The sequence below is a fragment of the Thalia democratica genome, chromosome 2, assembly GCF_965202585.1.
Source record: "Thalia democratica chromosome 2, ktThaDemo2.hap1.1, whole genome shotgun sequence".
NCBI classification, from domain to species: domain Eukaryota; kingdom Metazoa; phylum Chordata; class Thaliacea; order Salpida; family Salpidae; genus Thalia; species Thalia democratica.
In genome coordinates, this window is record NC_139166.1 from 95,478,927 (window position 1) to 95,505,939 (window position 27,013).

Sequence of the window (27,013 nt, forward strand, 5' to 3'; positions counted from 1 at the left end):
TAAGGTTTGAAATTATTATTATGCCTAAGTTTTATAAAAAGGCAACTAGATTTATCATCAACCTTACTTTAAAGTGAATTACTGAAGACTAGTTTTTTGTAATAAAATATACTTTATATAAAATAGAAAAATGCTTTATGCATTTGTTGCTTAGTAACTACTAAACTTGTCTAGGATACAAAGATTTAAAAAAATAGTAATAACAAAGTGTAAACTTCAAAACAGTGCTAATTTTAGATCAAATATTTTTAGTCAAAACTGCTTTGCGCAGTACAAATACTATGCCTAAGTTTCTGGTGCATAAATAATTACTATCATAGATTTCATAGAATACTTAAAAAAAATATTTCGCTTGTTAATTGTTACGTCATTTTAAATTTTACGCGTGAAACTAAATTGTAAATTTTAAACTAAATTGTTAACCTAACAAACTTTGTTTAAGGTTTGAAATTATTATTATGCCTAAGTTTTATAAAAAGGCAACTAGATTTATCATCAACCTTACTTTAAAGTGAATTACTGAAGACTAGTTTTTTGTAATAACTATTTGTTTGTAATTATTAACTACTTGAAAAACATTAAAGATAAAGCAATAAACTTATTATATTGTAATATGAGTTTTAACCAATGTTTTCTCGAACATATCTTAATTACATAGTTAGCTTGAAATTTATTATATAATCATTTAATAATCCAGTAATTTAGTAGTCTCACAATATTGAATAAAAAGTTTGTTATTATTTTCACATAAAAATTGAAAACTTAAAAAAAAATTAATTTTCCAAAAAATATATTTGTTTATTTGACTCAATTTATTTTCATTAAAATTTAAATTAGAAAGAATGTTGTTAAATTTCATAGTTTAATGGTATACCAAAATTAGTGGTAAAAATTTTTAAAGTTCGAATTAAAAATGTTTTACGTTTAGAGTAAACATAATAACTAAAATAGGCGGGCAACGTAAATAGTTGATGGGCCGGATCCAGAAAAATATAGTCATCAGCGGGCCGGATCATTTCAAGATATGAATCTTTTGGATTCAGCTGGATCCTTTTTTAGATCCGGATCCCATTTTAAACATATTATCCGGATTCGGCTAAATAGTAATTTTAGACAAAGATCTAAGTCCGAATGGAAGCTAATTTCAAAAAGATTTGGATCCGGTTAGATGCTTTTTGATCGGGTATTTCAGAATTTTGAATCAATACATTAATTACCAAGGGTCTCAAGTATGAAATTTTATGTTAAATTTAGTTAAGTATTCATAATTCTATATATATTATAACTCTGCACCGAATTAATACTTGTTAGTTCTAAAAGATTTATAATTTGGTAACTAAAAGTTACTCGAGCTTAACATTTCAAGCTAAAACATAAAAAATTGCTTACTTTTAATTTGAAATTAATTAATTTTGGAAATTCTTATCTTGAGTTTATAGTGATAATATGTTTTTAAAAATTAACAAACAATACAATATTAAACTACTGTTATTTAATTTAATTAAGCTAAAGAAGATTCATTACATTTTTTGCATGTATAAAAGAAGCAAAAAAAAATAATAATATAATAATTCCTATATAATAAACTGTTTTACCATAAAAAGCAAAATAAATGAAAGATCTCGATGAATAACTAAAGGTTGATGATGTATTAGAGTTGTTTAAATCTAGTTGCATGAAAATTTTTGAAAATCTGCAAGTTCACTGAAATACCGATTAGGTTTTAAGATAGCTTATCCTTGTTAATGTTTATGGTCGGAAATGTTTATTTTTAAATGTATGAAGTATCGAACAACACAACTAGTTCTAGGTCATCTTTAGAAGTTGACAAACTTTAGCTCGATGAATAAAACATAAAATCTATCTAAAAATCTTATAAAGGCAACAAAAATTATATGTTTGATTTCAAATTTTTCTTATTAACTTATTTAAAAAACAGCAATCAGCCTAGATAACAAATTACTTTGGCTTGAAATTTTCACACTTTTACTTTCAAAATATCAAATAGTTATAATTAACTTACGAAATTTAACTAAGTTCTGTACTTAAAAAAAATTAATCAAACAGTGCACCTAGAATACTTTAATAAGAGTACTAACATAAAATAACCAAATATTGAAACCAATAAGAAATTAATATGTATTTTTAACATAACAAACATTTTAGTTTTAGTAGACTTTTAGATTAAGATCGATTTCACTAGTGAAAGTATTACTAAACGAAAAACTAAAACATAAAACTGTCACATTATACTTTAAATGTTGAGTATAAAGAATTTAGCGAGAATAATTACACTAAAAAGAAATCAATGAGACATTTTCGGATCATAAAAGTTTTTAACAAGTTTTTTACCATCTGGAAGTTTATTTGAAGTAGATATTCTCAGTAATGAGCGCAAATTGGTATCAGTAAGATTTGAACGCAGCTTACTTTTGTTTATATATATGGTTAAGATTGCTTGTTTGCAAAAATATGTAGACTCAAATGGAACAAATAACTTCATTGTCATCTTTTTTAAGTTAAAAAACCTTTACTTGTTAAGTAAGTCATAAAATCTATATATTTTTCAGTTTTGAACTTTTCTTTTTGTGTACTACCACATTGAAGTTCAAAGTTCTAACAATATTACTAAGTACATTTTCGGTGTCAAACGTCGACAGTGATGAAATAATGTCGAATTCATCACTTAATTGTTAAAAGTCTGCAAAACGACGACTAAACTTATAATTTAGTGAAACTATTGTCATCAATTCGTCATCACTAAACTTAACCATATAATTAATAAAAAAGTCCCTAATAAAAAAACAATAGCAGAAAAAGTGCAAATGGTAGTCTAAACTTAAAACATTTGACAAAAATTTAAATTTGAGCAGTTTGACTTAAAAAATTTGTCGATGTTTAAAAAGATATTTTTTTTTACTCTTTTAAACATTTAAAAAACAACTCAATACTTATCTGGGAAAGACAGCAATTTTTGACACGTCTATTTTTTATGAAAACATTATGGTAAGTAAGATCATCAAAGTTAGTTCAGCAAACAATTGCTTTTAGATAATTTGAGAAAGGATTACTTCAACTGACTTGAAACTGAACAAGATACTATAACAAAATAGTGTTTTATTACCACAAAATAATAAGCCATTTTAAGAAACGTTTTCATGGTCAAAGTCTTACAGTTTTTTTTAATGAAATAGTTCAAAAAAGGTTTTGTACAAGTTTTTTAATAATTTAATTGGCTGGCCGGATTTTATATAAACTTTGAAAATGCTTAGCGGGCCGGATCATCCACTTGCGGGCCGGATCAATGTTGTCCGCGGGCCGGATTCCATTTGAAATTAAAACAGGTTTGGGGGCCGGTCATTTTCACTCTGCGGGCCGGATCCGGCCCGCGGGCCGTACGTTGCCCACCCCTAAACTAAAAGAATAATTGGTTTAACTCCAACTTCTGTGTTGTTATGCTCACTTTTCCCAATTTTGCTTACAATTTTTACACATACTATAGAAGAACTTTCAAATTAAGGTTTTTAAAAGTTTGGTTTAAACAGTAATAACGCTTATTGCAAAAATAAAAAATTGAAAGACGTTCAGAGCGAATATAGATGAAAAAAAACGGTGCAAAAATGACAATCCATGCTAAAGTGACACACCGTGTCATTTTGTCGCTGTGTCAAAGTGACGTATCGTGTCAATTTTTCGCTGTGCCAAAGTGACGCACCGTGTCATTTTGTCGCCGTGCCAAAGTGACGCAACGTGTCATTTTGTCGCTATGCCAAAGTGACGCACCGTGTCATTTTGTCGCCGTGCCAAAGTGACGCACCGTGCAAGAGTGACGCACTGTGTCATTTTGTCGCTGTGCCAAAGTGACGCACCGTGTCATTTTGTCGCTGTGCCAAAGTGACGCACCGTGTCATTTTGTCGCCGTTCAAAAGTGACCCTCCGTGCCAAAGTGACGCACCTTGTCATTTTGTCGCTGTGCCAAAGTGACGAACCGTGTCATTTTGTCGCTGTGTTATTCTGACACCCAACCGTTTTTATAAATTGTTGCTTGATTTTAATTGAGCAATAAACTTTAAGCCAAACTAAAGGTATATAAACTAATTGCTACGAAAAGGGGAAATTTGTTTGAAGCTACAAGTATATAATTAACTTAACCTAATAAATATATAGGAAAATTAAAACCATTGTGACGTAATTATAAAACTTTAACAAAAACTAATCATGTATTTTTTATATATATTAAGAAATTTTTCATACTTTTCATTCAATTATTCCTGCTATTTGTACTGCGTAAAGCGGCTTGATAATTGTTTTTTAAACTGATACTTTTTAGGCATAAGTCGAGTTATAAAACGATAAAGTTTATATACACAAAGAAAGTTTTATTTTAAAATCTTTTATTTAAGTTTTAAGTTGAGGATGTTGGTGGGCTGAGTTAGCTTTAACATTGGTCAATGTTCTCTAGCTGCATGCAACTTTATAAATATGCTCTTGAGCTCAACGTTCAAACAATTAGAACGCAAGAAATTTGTAGCAGCTCATTACAAAGTATTACAAAAATTAATTGATAAGTAATGAATATAAGAACTTTGTTAAAATTGAAAGAAAAATGTGTAAAAAATTTAAGTTGCTTTAAAGTGTTTTTAATCGAATATATGTACTGGGAAGTTTAAATTGATTGACTTTTCTACTAATTTAATACTTATTAATCATTTTTAAAATTAATTAAAATTATTACTGAAGACTTTCAAAATTTTTCTGTAATAAATTATTTTAAACAACCTTTTTATTTTTCATTTAGGCATTTTCCTTGATATCAAGAAAAGTTTAGTAATAACTTTAGACTTAACTTAATAACTTTAATAACTTAAGAATCATTCTAAATACTTTGGAAAAAATATTAACCTATAGTCATACAAAAAAACAATGATTTAAATAAAACTAGTATTTTATTTATACTCAAAACGTCCTTACTGTTTTGCTTATAATTTGTTTTTATTTAAAAATTGGTTAACCGTTTTTTAAATAAGTTTTTGAACTCAATTAACAATGACAACAAATTAACTTAAAAAACTAGTTTCTAATTGGCTTAAAATTTATTTTTTGAAAAAGTTTCAAACAATTGAATTAGTTTCTTGATAACCTTTTCTACATGTAAAACAACACTATCGTACTATTCTTACAAACAAAGTAATGTATATGTTAACAAATTTTCTGTTACATTATAAAGTAGATAATTTTTGCGTTTCCTTTACGTAATACTTTAAGTGATTGTAAAAACTACTTCTAACATTTAACATAACTTATTAAGCTGTATTTCTTTACTTTGATTATTTACGTTGAATAAGCAGAAGTTTGAAAACAAATTTCACAGCATATTAACTTTTTTATTTTGATGGAATACCGTAAAAAGGTTTAAAATAAAATTTCTTTTGAATAAAGTTATAACTTATATTAAATAAGTTTTATACTGTATCACATACTACAATTATTGCTAAGTATTATATCGTAGAGAAACAAACTCCAAATACATCAAACCTAATTGATTTACGAAGAGTAAAAGTATCTATAAGATTATATAGAAGTTAAGCCTAATTCGAATATTTTTTTAAAGGGATGTAACTTGTCACTTAACAAAATTTCATATAAGGTTATAAAATTCGTTTGCTTATAAAGATAATGGACTTCATAAGAAATATTTACAAATAATATAAAGTTCTTGTTTTATAAGAATGTAAAATAGAAAACATGCTAAGTGCTAATATCACAATTTTAGTTAAGTTATTCAGTTAGTTTTATCTTTAAAAGAATTAAAAGGGTAAATGTTATATATGAAGATAGAAAAATCATGCATTAAAAAAGCTATGCTAAATATTTTGATTAAAAGACCACAAAAACGTGTTTGAAATTTTCAAATAAATGTAAATATATTATTTCAAACATAGTGCAGCCCGCAAGAAGTTTTTTCTAGGAGAATTCGCCCGTGAATTACATAAAGCTGCGCTTTATATCTTTTTACTAAACAATTTTTGTTATAGTAGATATTATCTAAATAAATTGATCAAGTCTTCTTCAACGTTCTACGGATTTCTTCAAAGATGAAAACAATAAGTGTCATTTTCTTTATATTTTTATATAAAAAGTATTTTTTCAAGATAAATTGCAAAAAGAAGGAATAAAAAAGATCAAGTATTTTGTTTATTTCCTTTTTTTCTAATTAATAAAAAACACAAGTTATAAACACTTGCTTGCGCTTAATATTAAAACAAAGAGGATTTAGATAATTAAATTTAAAATCGCGGTCGACCGAGGTCGGGATTATAAGTGTAATCTAAACATTTTAAACTTACTAAGAAAATATGCAAAACTTTTCATCAAAAGTATTTAGAACTTTAGTTTTTACGTCACAGAAATGTTTCAAGTAAAAACTTAATTTTAACAAACTACCTTGAATTGAGTATAATGCCTTTATACAACTATTTTTATTGAAGTCTGATAATAATTGTTCAGTTTTATGATATAATATAGAGTTTTGATCGTTAATAACGGTTTAATGTTGATTCACATAATGTTTTCGTCATGTAAAAAAATAGGTCAATTCAATTGTTTTTTCTTTTTAACAACGTAAAAGATTGAATTTGATATACATCATTGACATGTATTAATATTGCATTTTTTAAAGCTAGTAGTCATGTTTTTTAGCAATAAAACTTACCAATAATTATTGACAAAAAAATACCTAAAATTTTAGTTTAACGAAAGAAAGTACTGCTTAATCAATATATAATAAATTACAGTTAAAGTAGAATTTAAAAAGTGAAAGACAGTGATTGGTTATTTATTAACAGTACATTTGATGAATGTCAAGACAAACAGAAATTTAATCGAATTTTAAATAACTAAAGATAAAAAAATCAAACAACAGTTTATGCGGTACAAGTAAAAGAATCATTTGTTATTTTGCCAGTAGTAAGTTCTTATGTTTTAAAAAACTCTGCATGTATAAGGTTGATTTCATTACATATATTTTTTATGGGAACGGGTCACTTTTGCACGAGCGTCACTTTTGCACGAGGGGACAGTTTTGAACCAGGGTCACTTTTGCACGGAGGGTCACTTTTGCATGAGGGGACACTTTTTCACTGCGACTCTTTTGCAAGAGCGTCACTTTAACACGAGGGGACACTTTTGCACGACGTCACTTTTGCACGCAGGGTCACTATTGCACGACGAGACACTTTTGCATGGCGACTTTTTTGCACGAGGGGACACTTTTGCACGGAGGGTCACTTTTGCACGAAGGGACACTTTTGCACTGCGACTATTTTGCACGGAGGGTCACTTTTGCACGAGGTGACACTTTTGTACGAGAAGACACTTTTGCACGGCGACATTTTTTTAAATTATTTTTTTAACTAGATTTTTTCAATATTCGTTTTCAACGCAAGTTGTTTTAAATAAATAAAATGGGGTAGTTTTTTAATGAAATTATAATGTAAAGTTTTTATTTAAAGTTTTACTTAGAACAATATAATAACGTACCACAATTATTATTATGAATACTATTATTAAATTAATTTAATAAAACTAGTTAAATACATATTTTTAATTTAAAAAAAAATTGAATACATTAAATGAAAATAATCTGAATTTTATTATTTTTTTAACAGAAAGATAAACTTAATTTAGTAAGGCTTTAAAACACGAATTTTGAGTATCATTTTTACTTATTTTCTCTCGATGTTATAAATAGCATTATATAGCTATTAAAAATGTTTTAAGCTTTTTTATTTAAAACAATTGTTAAATTATAAAAAAGATTTACTTAGTTTATGAAGTGTAAAGGTATTTCAGATTTTACCTGATGTTTTTTTTTTAATGTAGCGTGAGAATAAAAAAAGCAATAAAGTAGCGCATTTTTCATGATTTAAACTTAGATTATTTCATTACCATTATGTTGCATGATCGTGATAAGCAAATGAAAGAGTAACATTTGGAAGTTTGAACTTTTGTTCATTAAAAGTATCAAGAGATCCTTACACCAGCATTCCATGATCATGAAATAAGCCAATGAGAGCTTAACGTTAATGTCCTTGGAGCGTTAGGTTTTTATTTTTGTTGTTAGTCAATGCATTTAAACATTTGATGTTGTTCATTCTACATCAAAGCGTAAATAAATATAAGTTTGTGGTTAAAATTTTGCTTTTTATGTTAACCTAAAAGTTTTATATCAAATTATGTTTTTATCTTTGTTATAATAAATAAATTATATGTGTTATTTTCCTTTTTCCTTAAGTGTCTTACAGTTTAAGTGGTCTAGGTTTTGATGCCTAGGTTTATCAAATGAACAATAAACTTGTTACCGTATAGTAAAATATATAAAAAGGCATAGTTGTTGATTAATATATTAAAATTCAAAATAAAGTAGAACAACTTACTTACACTTAAAGTGTTTTTATCCTAGTTTTTAAATAAATTAACTTTTTTGTCCCTGATATGAATCTTTAAAAAAAAAAATATTTTATCTTTTCTTTAGTTTGTTTCTAACATTAACTTTTACTGTTTAAGATTTCAAATCTTTAATTTTTTGCCTTTAATATAGGTGTATTTCAAAATTTTAGTTTTCAGTTTACTTTTTGTTATACAAACTTGGTAGTTGCTTAAAACTTTTAATCGGCCTGCATGTAAAATTGATTTTCCGTGCGAAAAAGTCATCGTGCAAAAATATCGCTGTGCAAAAATTTTATCGTAAAAATGTGACGTTGTGCAACAATGCTGTCGTAAAAAATTGTCATTGTAAAAAAATGTTGCCGTCCAAAAGTGTCTCCTCGTACAAAAGTGACGCTGTGCAAAATTGTCACCTCGTGCAAAAGTGACCCTTCGTGCAAAAGAGTCGCCGTGCAATAGTGTCCCCTCGTGCAAAAGTGACCCTCCGTGCAAAAGTTTCCCCTCGTGCAAAAGTGACGCTCGTGCAAAAGAGTCGCCATGCAAAATTGCCACCTCGTGCAAAAGTGACCCTCCGTGCAAAAGAGTCGCCGTGCAAAAGTGTTCCCTCGTGCTAAAGTGACGCTCGTGCAAAAAAGTCGCCGTGCAAAAGTGACCGTTTGTGCAAAAGTGACCCTCGTGCAAAAGTGGCACCCAACCACTTTTTAGAAAACTTTTAAAAAGTTAACAAAAATTTTATTAATATTCTGTTGTTTTATATTTGTAGCATTATTGTAGTTTCTTATCAATATTGCAGTTTTAAAGTAAATACATTGAACGTTTTAATTAATGCCTTGCAATGCAAAATATTAAATAAATAACCAAACCCACCATTTTTTTGTAAACATTAGTGAAGTAGCTACGGTTTATTAAATATTTAATTTAGCATTATTTGATAATTTAATTTTTTTTTTAATTAATTAACAAAAATCCTTTATTTGTTTAATAATCTATGCTGACATTGAATAAAAAAAAAAAAACTTTTATAAAATTATGATTTCATGTTAATAAACATGCACAACATTATTAAACTTACTATTTATTAAAATTTTTGCTTATTATAAATGTATGCTGAAACTGAAATTAATTTTTAAGAACTAAATATTTATTTATACTAGTTTCTAGTCAGTTAAGAAGTATGTTTTTCAACAACGGGTGTTGTAGTACAAATATCAAGTTAAAAAATAAGTATACTAACATGAAAACTGACTTATATTTAAAAAAATTTTTTATCAAAAGTTTCAGGTATAAATATGCTTACGTCATAAAAAGTGTTTACCTGTGTAAATAACCAAGTAAATCCAATTTCAATAAATTGTATTATTTAGTTTTTTTAACTTTATTAAAGCTTTAAAATCTTCTAACTTTTCAAGCAAAAATGTTTACAGGTTGTTTCAGAGAAGTAAAAAGCTTAATTATCTTAATAAAGATGTTTTAAAAGCAGTTTAGAATTTGAAAGTTGTCCAGAGTTTTTTGTTATACACTACATATATTTTCAAGTTTTTTAGTTGTATATTTGGAAAAATAGATTATAAGTAATTTATAAGTAAACCAAAATGTTTATTTTAAAAGAAAAGTAGTTTTGAATAAAAAAAATACAATAGAAATATATATCATTAATTTACTATAAGCTTTACATAGCTTTTACTTTCAAGAAATATATTTAAGTTTTTGTTAATGAATACACTTTACAATTTTTATTTTTAAACTTATTAAGTAGATATATTTCGAATAGGCTTTTTAAAGACAGTTTAAAATATATTATTTACCTGTGTCGCTTTTAAACATTTAAAAGTATTTGTTTATAGCATTGCTTTTACTGATTTTATTTGTTCACTTTTAGCTTTATCAGAAGTTTTCAATAGAAACTTATATAATATTTTGCTTTTATTATCTACGAAAATTAATAGATAAGTGTATACAAGCAGCTATATAGTAACGATGTCTAAACTAAAGTAAACTCTATGAATATTTGTTTGTTTTGCTAATTAATTAGATTATATAAATTTAACGATAAGCTTTTACATTGCTCTTTAAACTAGTTAATCATCTGTTTAGCAGGTTTGGATATCATGCGGCGTCGAATACTTTTAAGATAAAACATTAATTTTGTTTATACACTTAACTCTAAATGATTTTAAAAAAGTTTTTGTTATAATTTATAAAAAACATTAAGAGGTTGAACTTAAGCACAACTACATTCATATCGTTCTACAATTTGTAAGCAATTTAAAATAATTTGACTTGTAAATTGATCAATTTTTTTTAATAATACTTTTCTAAATACTATAATGCTACAGTAAAATTTTAACAACACTAGAAAATAGTAGTTTTAATTAAAAGTACATGTTTTTTTAAAGTTTAATCAAAAATTAGACCGAAACAATACATATCTAAATTATTTTTATAACATACACAAGTGATTTTACATGTAAAAACTGTAATGACGTAACAAATAACCTTTTATAAAATTCATGCAAGTTTTTCTATATATATCCTAGTAGTTTTATAAAACAGTAGAATTATCCCATACATTAATATTTGTACTGCTCAAGGCAGTTTGTTCAAAATAATTTTATTTACCGGATTAAGTAACCCCAAAAATAGAAAATTTTTAAGTTATTTTTTTTAACATTAGTAAGTTTTAAAGATTTTGTCTTCATGCAAGTATCGTAGTTAAATAAATTCCTTTTTTGGTTAATTTTATCATCAGGAAATTACTAGAATGATAAAAGTTGAAACAAATCAAAACATAATGAAAGCTAGGTAAATTCTTATTCTGAAGTAATACATTAGGAAACGTATTATTGTTTTAAAAAAAAAACAATATTAAAAAGAAAAAAGCTTAAATTTTAATGTGTAAGAAAGCCTTCTAAATTTTTAAACAAGATTTTTAAAATATTATAATAAACACGTTAAAAATTAAACGTTTAAGAATAAGTATAGTAAAAATATATCAATATATTAGTTTCAATCAAGTAAACTGTTTTATTAATCACATTAGTAATATATTTTTTCGACTTACTTTTTTTTTTTTTGAATTACAGGTTGTTTATTATTCTTTGAAATTTTGTTTATGTAAATTATCTAACAAGGAATCACTATTAAACACTTTAAAATCAAATTATAGATTTAAATAAGGCCAGTCTAATTAATAATCTCTAACTTGAGGCAAAAAAAGCGATAAGTTTGAAAAAATATATAAGCATATTATACACAAAATAGTATCATGAAAATAATAGTCTCATTGTATCAGTCGTTTTATAAAGTTATTTCTGCTAGATTAAAATTAAAAAACTCTGCTTTTTGTACGAAAACAAAGTTAAACTGTAGAAAACTATCATATATAGAAACTTATTAGTGACGTTAAAAAACTAAGTCAATTCTTCGCTATAATTCAATATAACTTATTAACAATTACCAAAGCGAAATAAATAACAGCTAAAGTATTTGTATCACAGAAATTGTAGTTTTTATGTATCTTATAGCATAACTAGCTGCTAGTTTTGTTTGACAAACTTTATTATTAAATGAATTATATATACTTTAATTGAACAAGTAAAAATAAATCTGAAGTTTGTATGTTGACGTAACTAACCCATGACATTCTGCATTAAACTTAAAATATTCATGTAACTTACTGCAACCTTTTTGTTATGAAGCATGAATTTTTGTCTAACTCTTAATTTGTAGTATTAAATTTGTATTTGTACTTCTTAATTGTAATTTGTACTGTGAAAATTAGTTTGAATTACTAGACTTGTTAAAAAATTAATTTTGTAAACATAGAACGAATACTAGAATTAATTTTTAACTTGAAAAAAATTTCTAAAACTAAGTAAATAATGTTTTAACCACTTATTTATAGACAAAACTGTTTAATGTCTTCATTAAAGTTTTAACTTACAGTTTTTTTAATTATATATGAATATACCCTACGATATGTAATAATTTTACCCGCTAACAAACTTCATGCGATAGAGTTAAATACTATAAACAATACAAATCGTTCACATTACTTTTTTTCAAATTAAACTATTAATAGATAAAGTATGAAAAAAATATTAATTAGTAAAACTAAATCAAAATTAAGTAAAATAGAAGTATTAAGTGTACAAAAATGATTTACTTCATCATGTCTCAATACATTTCAGTTACTAAAAAGTCCAATCCCGAAGCCTTGTTAAGCTTTAAAAATAGTAAAAACAAGGAGAGTCGATGTATGGAGCAAATGCTAAACTTAGATATAATAAAAACTATTTCTAACATTTCAAAACTTTTAAGATTTTCGTTTCATGCTCAAGTTTGTTAACAAAGAGTCTGCTGAATTTTTTAATCTTATTTATATAATTTTATAATATCAATTAAAAGTATTTTTGTTACAAGTAAATTTTCTACACGCATATCTATCATATATTTCCCGCGCTAAAATATCACTGCTCTTTAGAATTTTAATCCACTGAAAAATTAATGTTTTACTCGAATAACCACTAAAAAATTTGGTTTTCATTATTTTATCTTTATAAAGTTTATTTATATATTTTATCTGAAAACTTAAATTTTTGTTTCTAAAAACTAAAAAACTTTACCAGTGATTTAACACTTTAAAAAAATTAATAACAAATTGATAATATATCTAGTTTTATATTACACCTTAAACACGAAAGAAAGCTTTAGCAAACTTTATTAGTTTAAATAAGTATTTTTTTTGTACATCACAGAGCTTTTTAAAATTGATTTCATAATCATACTAAAATTGAAATCACCATAAAAACAAGTATTTCGTACCATTTATTAAATTTTCAAAATCTAAATCATATTCTGATACTTATTATAAAAACTGTAAAAACAAATTTACAAAAATGAATACTTTTAATTGAATTTTAGCGACCGCAAACGTCTACAGATTAATAAGTTTTAAAATCAATTTGCAAAAAAGACATCAAAAACTAAAATTTACCTATAATTTCAACAAATTAAATAATGTAGTTAAAAAAGATAATGCTTTGTTTAAGTATCTTTTAAAAAATATTTAATCCGAAAAAAATGCACTAAAGTTTAATTTTTACATTTAGTTTTTTTTTCTGAAGAAACATATTTATTACTTTTTAATAAACTATTACATTAAACTTGAATTATTTTAAGTTACAGATTATTGCCAACATTACTTAAAAGACTTTTGCTATGAAGACTTCTTTTTAACATTATAACATAGAAAATTTTTTTCAACAAAAAGCTTTGCAGTTGAAAATTACAAAACAAGACGGATTTCTTATTTAATAGCTAATATAAGATATACAGATTGATGATATAATAATGATTCAATACATTTTACAATGAAAACTGCGTTACTTATAAGTATTCGTGTCTAGACCTTTTATTTCAAAATACAAATATAAAGTATTAATTAATTGTAAAAGGTCAGTAAAAAAGTATTTAAATTATATATTTTAAAAATTGTAAGTTTTTAAGTTATATTTTTTACTATTGTTAATACTATAAATATCTTTATTTGAATGTTATTCAATAGAAGTTCAAGTTGAAATGTAGTATTAGTAAAATCAAATAAAAATTAAAAAAAAATTAGTGTTAAAAATGTTTTATAAGATTTAGAAATGTAAAACTAAAACATTTTTATAATTAGTGTGCTACTTAAAATTTATTATTTCTTACACAGAACAATAAAAATTCGTTTATTAAAATCGATTGTAGATAACATATTCAACATAAATTCTCAAGTTTAGAAAGTATTTTATACTTTATCACCCTAAAAACACTTAGTTAATTATATTTTTAGTTTTAAATCTATTATAGTTGTGTTACATATATACTGTGGCTTTGAACTAAACACGACATGTTGTTTAATAAATTGTTCAAAATTTAACTAATTTTCTGTTTCTTAAAATAAATAGAATACAAAAAATTGCGTACTATCAACTATTTCGTAAAAAAATATAAAGCTTGTATTAAAAATAGATAGAACTTCAACAAAACTAGGTTTAGACGTCATTGCGTTATTTATATTGCGCAAAGTAGTTTAAACTAAGTTCAGAATTGATTTTTTTTATAGAAGGAGGGTTAAAACGTACATTTTTGACGTCTTACTATGCCATATACTGTGGATTTATTTTTATTCATTGTATAGGTAAATTAAAAACTGTAAAATAAATATATTGACACTATGTTACTAACGAGGCAAACATTAATTTTAAAAAGAACCACATAAGTAGTGGTAAAAAGTAACAATTACTATTAGAGACAATTTATAACAGTATTTGACTAAAATATATACACATTTTGTATGCAAGAATTGCGGGTTATAAAGTTTTACGTAACTATAAAGCATTTGTATGTAACTGTGTAGGGGATAAAGTCGGTAACATAATACAGTTTGGTTCGACCAAGAAAGTATATATAATTTTTTGAATTTAAATATTAAAAAGAGCAAAATAATTAATTAAAAAACAGCTTTTGCTATGTACTTGTAATAAATACGTATTTATATAACTTTGATATAAGTTTTAGTAAAAACACTAGTGCAGCCTACAAGGGACAACTAACTTTCTTAATCTTTGAAAATTAATAAATATTATATTTTGTTGGAAATTAAAAGTTTAAGCAAGTATTTTTTAACAAAACCACAAGTTTATTTAATATCAGTGCAACAATAAAAATTTGTAAGAAGTCTTAATTACCAATTAAAAGAAATATTGGTCCTAATGTTGAAATTAAAACATGGCAAAGTTCAATAAATAAAAAAATGAATAAACTTAGATTAAAAACTACAAATGTTTATGTATTAAAGAACTTAAATTAAAAAAAAATCATTAAGAAGTTTTATTGTAGATGTTTAAGATTGTTTAACAGTATGATAATGTATTTGTGTCATTTTTAGGTGTTTTGAGCTCTAAAAGCAAACTTATGCAACAGTAAACAAAAAGTTTAAATTCAAACAAACAATTTTAATATTTTTACAATTCAAAATAGTTTCTTTTATTTTTTACCTACATTTTGAACAAAAATAGTTTAAACAAATGTTTAGCACAAAATCATCTATGTAAACTATACACGTACATATAAATCAACATAACTATTTTGTTAACTTGATGTCAAGTATTGAAAAATGCTAACAAACATATAGTTAAATGGTCGTTATCTAGCGAAAACTTTTGTAAATTAGATATTGTATAGTTTTATTGTTGTATAAGTCATATTAAAAACTATAATATATTTGTTTTTTGTTCTACAAAAAATAAAAACTCATAATCCGTAGTTTTCAATGACTTAAAGACTTGTAAAAACTAAAAAAAACATTGGAAAAATTTTATTCCTTTAATAGACCAAACTTATAATCAAAAAGTTAAAAGATTAATTTTTAGCATTTCGGTATGTTTTTAACGTATAAGTTACTTTTAGTTAAAACGTACTTTGAGCATCATAGTCAGTATATAGTAAAACTATGTTAGTTTTTGTTGTTGTACCTATGTTAATTGCAGTATATATATTTCTTAAGTTTAATTTAGTAGAAAAGTTTCTAGTAACATTCCAAAAATTTAAGTTCATAAAATTCTTGATTAATCGTTGGTACCTTAAGCTTACTTAAAAGTTAAAAGAAGATAGTCTAATAGAGACATTTTCTAATTCAACACTTTTTTTGATATTACTTTTTTGTAATGAACTATTAAATGACGTAGCTACAAATATACCGCAGTACATAGAGCAACTTTTTTTTCATTAACTTTAAATAATTTATTTAAATCACAATTCTTTCTTTTTCAGTATTTTTACCGCTAAATTAGCGGTTTAAAGTTAACCAAGTATTAGCATAAAGACTACAACAGGTATTCCTAAAGTTGCTTAATATGGAAGATATTGACTATCAAAAGTAAAAACTAAAGAAAAGTCTGAATAACGAATAGGTAATTAAAGTTATTGGCGATGTTGTACAACGGTAAAATAAAAAGCAATAATTTATTTGAATATAACAATAAAACTATCTAATTTTATCGTTATTATCACGAATTATTTGTAAAGGTTAGACAAATGTTAGAATTGTTAGACAAGTTTTTTTAGAAATATAAAAAAAAAATATATATAAATCACAATGTATATAAAAGTAATATTACATTATATTCATAGTTTTGTAAATTTAATACTTTTTACTTTATCCATTTTTTTAGCTTTTTTATGTTAAGAAACTGAGAAACTTTAAGGTCTTTTTGACTTCAAAATCAAAGTATTTTAAAAATATTGTTTTTTGTTTGGTTTTACTTTCGGTAAGAGACCTTTTATACGATTTTCATCCTAAGTTTTGCATATGTTCTAAAAAAGGCACAATGAAGTATTAAAATGATTTTTATCTATTACTAAAATTAACAACTATTTTTAAGTAAAACACAAACCTTAAACTTGTTTTATAATTGTATTCTTCTGCACACGGTTATGAATATAGTTGTTATGCTAATTGAGTAATGAAGCGTGCAAACTTTTTTTTGACGTTCGTAAAGAATTTAACATTTTAGTAATTCAAACAATGACCTTCCCAGTCCTGAAATTTATTTCATAACTACATGACTTGTGACTTAAAGTAAAAACTGTTTTTCTATTAACCTGTTTTTACTACAACTTTTTTATAATTTTCGATAACTCCGACTTAATTTTTAACAAAATAGTATATAAAGCAAGTAGAGAATTTTATTTATTTGAAAAGAAATAAAAAGTAGATAGTAGAAGTTTTTAGATCAATGATTTAAAAAAATATTCATTTAATAGTAGAAAAATTAAACAAAAACAAACAAACAATGTCTGTTTTTAATGTAAATTAAAAAAACTTAGGTTCCTAGTTTTAGATTCTATAACATTAAAGTCTGTACTTTGCAAATGTAAATTAAAGTGTAAAGACATTGGTGTTAATTTCAATACTTCTTTCATGGTTTTGTGTATCAAAGGTTAAAAAGAGAAATTCACTCAAATGCACATTTTGTTGGTCATAGTGAGCCGATAGAAGTTTTATTTTTTTAAATACACATGAAATGTTATTTAAGTATCATCATAAAGTTTATTCAGTTATTAAGTTTATTAAATAAAATTTTTACTTAGGAATGTTACTTAATTACTTAATATTTTATAAATAGTGTCAGTTTTAAAAACTTTGTTTAGATTAGAAAAAAAATACAAATTTTAAATCTAACTTATTTATTTTTCTCTAAGTTCCAAATTCTTTTTTTTTTAAATTTTACTAATTGTTTTTTAGATAATTATAAATAAAATAGCTTTTATTTTTTAGGAAATTTCTAAAAAGCCTTTAAACTATAAGTTCACTTTGAGTTTACTTAAAAATTAAATTATTATGCACAATTAGTAATTTTCATTTTGGAGCTAAAATTGTTAAGTTTTAATTTGTTTAACTAAAAGTTTTATTTAAAAGTTTGTTAAAAATTTTATTCACTAACGATCTTAAAATAATAATAGTAAAACTAACTTTTAAAAATAGAAATACAAATTAGTCTTTTTATAGTGGTTTTGCCTTGAAAAATTATTTATTATTTAAATAATAAAATAAGTTTTTAAATGAAGTATAGGAATTAGAACTTGAAAAAAAATTAGAAAGATTTGAGAACAAAAAAATTTTTAGCTTAAAGTATGTATAAAACTGTAATTAAGTTAAACTAAAAAGTTAATCTAACCACCCAAGTGATGAACAGAAGAATAACAAAAAGATTATAAAAAATGTAAAAAGTAAAAGCAGAAAGTTTTTTGAAATTTGCTTTAATATAACCAAAATATTTCAATATTTTACTTAAAACCTAACATTAGTATCAGACTTGTACAGTTTTTCTTAGAGTAATAAATACAGGTTTATATTTTTAACTAAATTGCTTCTGAAAATGGTTCTGATGTATAAGATAACTCGGTTAGTTTTAAAAACTTGTTTTAGTATTGCTTTAAACTACATTTAAGTAAGTCTTTATTGTAAATAAATGTTTCGGATTTGTTTTCTAAAAATAACCAATAATTATCTCAGAGAAATATTTTATTAGTAAAAAGAACCTCATTTCAAAGTCATGTGTTTGAAGTTTTTTTGAAAAGTATCTTATTTAAATAAGTTGGTTTAGTTAACGATTTATAATATAAAAATAACTAAAACAATCTATAGTTATCTTAGAAAATATTAGTTTTGAACATTAAATGCAGTTGCAATAGAAATAATCTCTTTTTTTTTAATTAGATTTGTTTCAAGAAATCAAACTGAAAAATTCTTAACATTTTGACAAAATTTTTAACTAACTAATTACTAAAATTCATGCAACGCAGTTGGTATTTATAAAATAAAAATTGAATCATAGTAAACTGTAGTTTTCGTAAACTTATATTCAAACTAGCACTAAAGTATGTTTAAATTAGTTATCATTAACACATTGATCGCCACAAATCTTCTCATCTTCTCTATTTAACATTAACAGATTGATTATATTACAGCTATATAAACTGTATAAAATTTTTTTAGACAAATCTACAACAGCAAAAATTTCAACGGGGCTTTTAAACATTCAGATATACATATTTGTATTAATATTTAAAAATATATAAATTAGTTACATTTAAATGAAAATAATTTGTCTACAAATAATTTAAATGAAATTTAAGTGAAATAGTTGAAGATAATTTAAATTGTTGCTTTAATTACTTCATATTCATCAGCACTACTTTTCTAGAAAATACTAATTGTAACAGATTTTCAGCAAATATAAAAACTATCTATGATTACTTTATATACTTATTTTATATTGCGAAATGCTTACATTCTATGACAGTTAGTTCAGTATGAGGAAAATAGGAGAACTTTGAAATTAATTAAAAATTCATGAAACTTTTAGTGACGTTAAAATGAAACCTAAAATTTTTGTTTTAGGTTGTTTATACAAATTTTTACAAAAATTAACATTACACTCTTCTAATTCTATCAAAGTTTGTACCACACGAATATTGGTTTAATAAAATCCTCGCTTTAAGTAATTATTAGTTTTAATTTGTATTGTTTATTCGTTGATTCTTTGATTTATACTATTCAGTATTAAAATAAATTACAATCAGAGTTCACTTACCTGTTTTATCTAAGGTATATTAACCAACATAAATGTGATTGAAAATGATACTAAAACAATTAGAACCTGATTAAAATGATATTGTAGGAATAATCAGCGTAAATATATTAATTGAAACTTTTTATATATTAAAACTAACAAAAAAAATTAGTTACAGAAATTTGAAATTATCGAAAGTCAAAGTGCATCCTTATTATATGTAATCATTGTACTTAATAATTGTAATATATTGTACTTTAATGATTGCCAGTTTTAACTTTCAAAGTTTACTTGAAAGCTAACACAATATTTTCAGTTTTCGAAACTGTTATTTTTACAGTTCTAAACACCTTGTTTTAACCTTAAATGCATATATGTTTTTTATTACAAAAACAAAGATAACATGATCTTTTGTTTTTATATTTAGACTAGGCTGAATAGGACGTTATACTGTTATTAGCCTTATTAGCCTTAGTGTATGACTCGATAACCAAAAGGGTTTTTATACACCAGATCTTTTGACTAAACTTTTTAGCGCTTTATTATATAGTTTAATAAAAAATTAACTTATAAAAATTATTTAAAACATTTTTGTTCTTATTTTAAGAAAATTATATAATATTTTTCTTTCGCTAGTATAAAATTTATTAAGGGTAATAGTATTTAAATTATGCAAATTTAATTGAAACTATTATTAAATAAAAAAATTTTAGTTACGTAATCACAAAAACTCAAGTATTTTTTCTAAGAACTTTTTATCTATATTCGTTGTAATTTTGACTGTTAAGGTCTAACGGAAAGTCTTATTTTTATACCATAAAAATAAAGTGGTTTAAAACCGAGTTCAATTAGACCTAAGGATATAATAAAATAAAATTTAGCTGCTTCTGACGTTTATTAACAACGTCTAAATATATTAATATTGATATCTAATGTTTTAAAATAAAAAAAAAATTATAGAAAATAATATTTGTTTAGACAATTATTTACAAACCACCTTAAAATATTCGAAAAGCTGCCAATAGTCTTTCATTTAAACAATATTTTTTGTTTTTGAGGGTATAAAGTCGCTATTAATCGACGTAAAAAAGAGACACAATTTAATAAGTTAAAGTAAGTTCTAATAAGGTTAACTAAAATAAAAAGTTTGTTTTAAATATTTTAATAACTTTAATAAATTTATTAAAAAAATATGATTAATTTTACAACCTGTGCAAAGTTGAAGTTTTACAAAACTGTCCTCTCGTACAAAAGTGAGCGTTCGTTAAAAAGTGTCACCCATCTGGCTCGGTTTTCAGTACTTTTTAGTGGATTTTTTTGTTTACATTCTAACATTTGAAATTCTATTTGAAATTTAACGAATAGGTAACTGTGCAGTTGAGTGGCGATATTTAGTAAAAACATGCCAATTGCTTTAAAATTTTAAATATAAAATAGAGTTCTACTCGACACCCTATTTCAGAAAAAAGAAAGTATCACTTCATTAAGATAAATTTTGATTTTCAGAAGGAACAAAATAGTAAAAGTACCAAATAAAAAACTAGGAAAATAGCAACGATAGTAAATTGATTTAAACCACGGTTGTTGTGGTAAAAACTGGGATTATAAGTGCTGACGAAAGTTTTAAACTAAATAAGGATATATACAAAAAGTTTTCAGCAAAAGTATCAAGCACTATTTTTTACGTAACAAAATTGTTTCAAGTAAAAACTTAGTTTTAATCAAACTATCTTGAATTGAGTAAAATACCTTTATACAATTACTTTTATTAAAGTCTGATAATAATTGTTCATTTTTACAATATAATACAAAACTTAGATAATTAATAACTGTTTTGTGTTAATTCATTTAATGTTTTTGTCAAGTAAAAAATTAGATGAATTTAATTGTTTTTCTTTTACGCATTTAAAATTGCAAGTGACATTACAAATTTAGATAGAATCATAAAATTTTGAATAGTTGTTATAGTTTTTTGTTGATTCAAAAGTTTTATGTTGAAAATCGGTTTTAAGGTTAAACGTATGTGCAATGTTTTTTTATATAGGTTTACTATGTAGAAAATTAACAGCAGATTTCAACGTCATCAAGCCTGTTGATAATCTTTAATAAAAAAATCAGTAAGCTAATTTTCGTGGTTTTAATATTTCAACACATATAAAAATAGTTAACTTCAACATAGTAATTTTTACCACATTTTTTATTTTTCAGTACAATCACCAATAAGTCAAAAAGAAACCGCTCTGCACAGTGCAAATACTTATAAAAAATACAAGTACAATGAAAAAATTATTAAGGTATTTATTAAATAATTTTCACACTTATTGATAAAAATGTTGTTGGTACGTCATTACACGTTTTTTTTTTATAAAATTAATTTTTAGATTGTAACCAAACTGTATAAAGTAATATCAGATCCTATTTTAGATGTTTTTAATATTTTATACGTTCCTTGTCATAATCAATATAACAAGCAAATGCACTATTAAACTCTTTTTGGGGATGAGTATTTGTGTTAAAAGTTAGTTTTAGCCTTGTCACTCAGATTAGACTTAGTTAGTTAGTGTTTAATGTAAATTTTAAACTGTTTAACGCAGTACAAGTATAAGTATACAAAAGAAGTACAATTGTAGAATTGTGAGGGGAAAATGAAAGAAAGCTTTATAATTTTTCTTTGTGAAAATGTTGTTGAAACATCTATGAAGTTTTTATAACTAAAATTGATTTTTGACTTGTAACTAGATTTTTTTTCACAATTTTGTTTACTTTTGCATTTACTTGTATTACAGCTTTGATTAGTAAAACATAACTACTTAGGAAATTACTAAATAAAAACTACTTAAAAGTATACAAGTAGAACAGTATAATGCAAATAAAACATGTATAATAAAAGTTTATCTTATATTAAAAACTAATAGTTGGTAGATTAACTATTTTAACTACCTCATTTTCATGTGATTTTATATAAATATAAAATTTATACCAACTAAAAGCGATAATATTATTACTTGGAGCTTATCACTTGACACTTTTTTTTTAGTTATAATTCGCGTAAAATTAATCAATTTTTCAGATATAATCAAAATTTTTATTCAGCTTTTTTCTTTAAACAATTAAAATTTGCACATTCTTTGTTTCAAAATTATGATAAACATTTTAAAATTTGCGTGTATATCACGCTTACTATTCATTATTTCTTATAATTTTTTTTATATAGTTTCTTTTTATTAGTTTCATGTTCAAATTTGCTTTGCACGGTATAAATATAAGTTTAATAAGACAACACTAAATAAAAACTATCACATTTTAGATAAAATTATTTACAAAAATAAGTACTTATTTTAAATAACGATATTACGGTTTCTTATTTGTTAATTCAACTTTTTAAGTTGTAAACTACATCGTTCAATTTACTACTTTTGCTGGTATTGAATACTGTGCCACATGAAAATTAAAAACACAACTAAAATTATCTAACATACATTAAAAATCATTTAAAAAAAAAAGTTTTTTAAATTGAAGAGTTTTAAAATTTGAATAATAAATAAAAACTTGATTAAGTTTAATACTCTGTTATGATTTTTTAAATGGATCACTGGTTTAATGTTTTTTTTTCACATGGCGTCACTGATTAGTTTAAGAAAATTTAAATCATAGTTATCACTACGCAAATATTGTTATGATTACTAAATACTGTAAATTTTATAAACTGCCGTTTTAATTTTATAAAGAGTATCTATGAGGCTGATTTAATTCTGGTAATTATGCCTTGAAGTGAACTGTGTAATTGAAAAATATTTTCAAATGTCTCAATATATATACAATTATAAAAAGTTAGAAATTTTTTTGAAGTAGAAATAATACTTTTTAGAGCTAAAAAACAAACTAACCTAAATAACTAGAAATAATAAGTAAGTATATGAATCTTATATTTGAGCTTATTTCTGTGTAAAATGTGTTTCAATTACAAATTCAATATAAAAACAGACTTGTTATAGAAACAAAAAAAAATTAATAATTAGACACTGAAAAATTTTTTCTAAGTGTATTATAATAAAAATGTTTTTATTGGTATCAAACTGTTTTGCGTAGCATAGATAAATAAGAAAAAATTCAATATTACCTTACCAAAATATCAAAACTATACGAAAAAATCTACAAAATAATTTACTGGAATTTAGTTGTGATCTTATTACGGTTTTATTTGTAAAACGGATTGGTTACTCTACAATAAATAAATTTAAAGTTATCAATATTTGCTTAGTTAAACATTATGCTACAGGTAAAAACAATACACCTACCTCAATTTAAAGTACTGTGAAATATATAATACCTGTAATATTTTAATATAGGTTGATAAACATTTGCCAAAACAAAATAAGTTTAAACAAAAATATATTCTGGAATGTTTAAATTTGTGTTTATTTTAAATTGATTTTGTAACGCTAAAGTAAATAAAGCAATGTCTACATCAGTTTAGAATAGGGGTGGGCAACGTAAATAGTTAAAGGGCCGGATCCAAAAAAATTAGATCTATGCGGGCCGGAGCATTTCGAGTTAGTGATTTACCGGATTCAGCTGGATCCTTTTTAAGATCCGGATCATAATTTCAAAATATTAACCTGATCCGGCTAAATACTAATTTTAGACATAGATCCGGATCCGAATGGAAGCTAATTTGAAAAAGATTTAGATCCTGCTGGATGCTTATTGATCGGGTATTTCAGAATTTTGAACCAATTTTTTAATTACCAAGGTTTTTTAGTATGTAAGTTATATTGATTTTTATTAAATATTCATAACTCTATATTTTTTTTAACTATGGACCAAATTAATACTAGTTTGTCGTATAAAAACAATAACTTACTTAATAAAAGTTACTAGCGCATTATATTTAAAGCTAAACATCAAATAATTGTTAACTATTCGAAATTATCTAACTTTAGCAATCCTTGGCTGGAGTTTTCATTAATAATATTATTTAGAAGTTAATTAACATTACAATATTAAACTATTACCTTTTAATTCAAAAAAATTGATAAAGATTCATTACATATTTTTGCACGTATATAAGAAACAAAACAACATATAATTCTGATATAATAAATAATTTACCATAAAAGCGAAAAAAAAATTAAAACATCTCGATGAAACACTTAAGGTTAATCATATATTACAGTTGTTTAAAATCTATTTGCATGACGGTTTGGGAAAATCTGCAAGTTCACTGGAATATTGATTAGGTTTGAAATTAGCTAATCCTTGTTGATGTTTATAGTCGGAAATATTTGTTTTCAAATGTACGAACAAAACAACTAGTTTCATGGTCATATTTTGAAGTTGAGAAACTTTTGCTCGTTCAATCATACATAAAATCTATCTAAAAATCTACTAAAATCAACGAAAATTATATGTAAGATTTAAATTTTCAAATCAACATAAATTAAAATAGTTAAACCTAGATAAGAAATCAATTTGACTAAATATTTTAATATTTTCATTTTCAAAATATCAAACAGTAATGGTCAACTTATGAAAACAAACTGAGTTTTGTACTTTAAATACTATATTATCAAACAATTCATTTAAAATACTTTTAAAAAAGTACAAACAAAAAATAACTAAATACTAAAATAAAAAAGAGATTAGTTTATTTTAAACATGATAACCATATAATTTAATATACTCTTATATTAAGATAAATTTCACTAATATAAATATTACTTAAATTATTATAATTACACTAAAAATAAGTCAATAAGACATTTGTGGATCATCAAAGTTTTAAACAAATTGTTTGAAATCTGGAAGTATATTTGAAGTAGATATTCTCAGTAATGACTGCAGATTGGTATCAGTAAGGTTTGAACGCAGTTTACTTTTCTTTATATCCATGGTTGAGAATGTTTGTTCGAAAATATATGTAGACCCAAAAGGAACAAGTAACTTCATTGCCATCTTTTTTAAATTAACAAACTTTGACTTGTTAACTAGGGCATAAAATCTGTCAAATTTTTAAATTTAGAACTTTTCTTTAGTGTACTGTCACATTAAAGTTTAACAGTTCTAAGTATATATTACTAAGTGCGTTTTCGGTGTCAAACGTTAACTATGATGATAAAATATCAAATTCTTCTATTAGTTGTTTAAATTCTGCAAAACGACGACCAAACTGATTATTAAGTAAAACTATTGTCATCAATTGGTTAATACTTAACTTAACCATATAATTTACCAAAAAAAAAATTAATACTTTAGCAGAAAATCAATAGCAGAAAAGAAGGCAAATTGTAGTCTTAACTTGAAAGACTTTACTAAAATTTAATGTTGAGCAGTTTGAAATAAAATAATTGTCAATTTTAAAAAGATTATTTTCTACTTTTCTAAACAAGTATAAAAACAACTATCGACACATCTGGGAAAGAGAGCAATTTTTAACACGTCCGTTTTTTATGAAAGTCATTATGGTAGGTAAGATCATCAAAATTAATTCAGCAAACAACTGTTTTTGGATAATTTGAGAAAGGATTACTTCAACTGATTCAAAACAGAAAAAGATACTTTAACAAAAGAGTTTTTTTATCACCTAAAAAATAAAAACCCAATTTCACAAACTTTTTCAGGGTCAAAGTCTTACATTTTAGTTTTATGAAAATAATTCTAAAAAGGTTTTGTACAAGTTTTGTAATATTTATATTGGCTGGCCGGATTTCATAAAAATTTTGAAAAATGCTTAGCGTGCCGGATCATCTACTCGCGGGCCGGATCAATTTTGTCCGCGGGCCGGATTCCATTTAAATTTTAAAAAAGTTTGGGGGCCGGTCATTTTCACTCTGCGGGCCGGATCCGGCCCGCGGGCCGTACGTTGCTCACCCCTAGTTTAGAAGGATACTGTTATGAGTAAACCTTTTTGTTGATATATGTTTTTGAATTGGTGATAGAACAATATCACCAGGCATCTTTTGAATATAATAATTAAATTTTAAGCTTAATATCATTAAATAAAAGGCGAAAATAAAATAAAGTAATAATAGATAATTTAAATATCAATAACTTTATTAAAAGTAAAAAACAAAAATTCATAGCAAAGCTGAGAATTATTAACAATACTATCATAATTAAGAATAAAATATTTTAGTAGCAAACCTAATTTTACTTACTTTCACTGTCTTAATTATGGGTGGGTGTCACTTTTGCACGAGGGGATACTTTTGCACGAGGTTCACTTTTGCACGAAGAGTCACTTTTGCACGAGGGGACACTTTTGCACGGCGTCACTTTAGCACGAGAAACACTTTTGCACAAGGGAACACTTTTGCACGCAGGGTCACTTTTGCACGAGGGGACACTTTTGCACGGCGACACTTTTTCACGGAGGGTCACTTTTGCACGAGATGACACTTTTGCTTGGAGGGTCACTTTTGCACGAGGAGACACTTTTGCACGGCGAC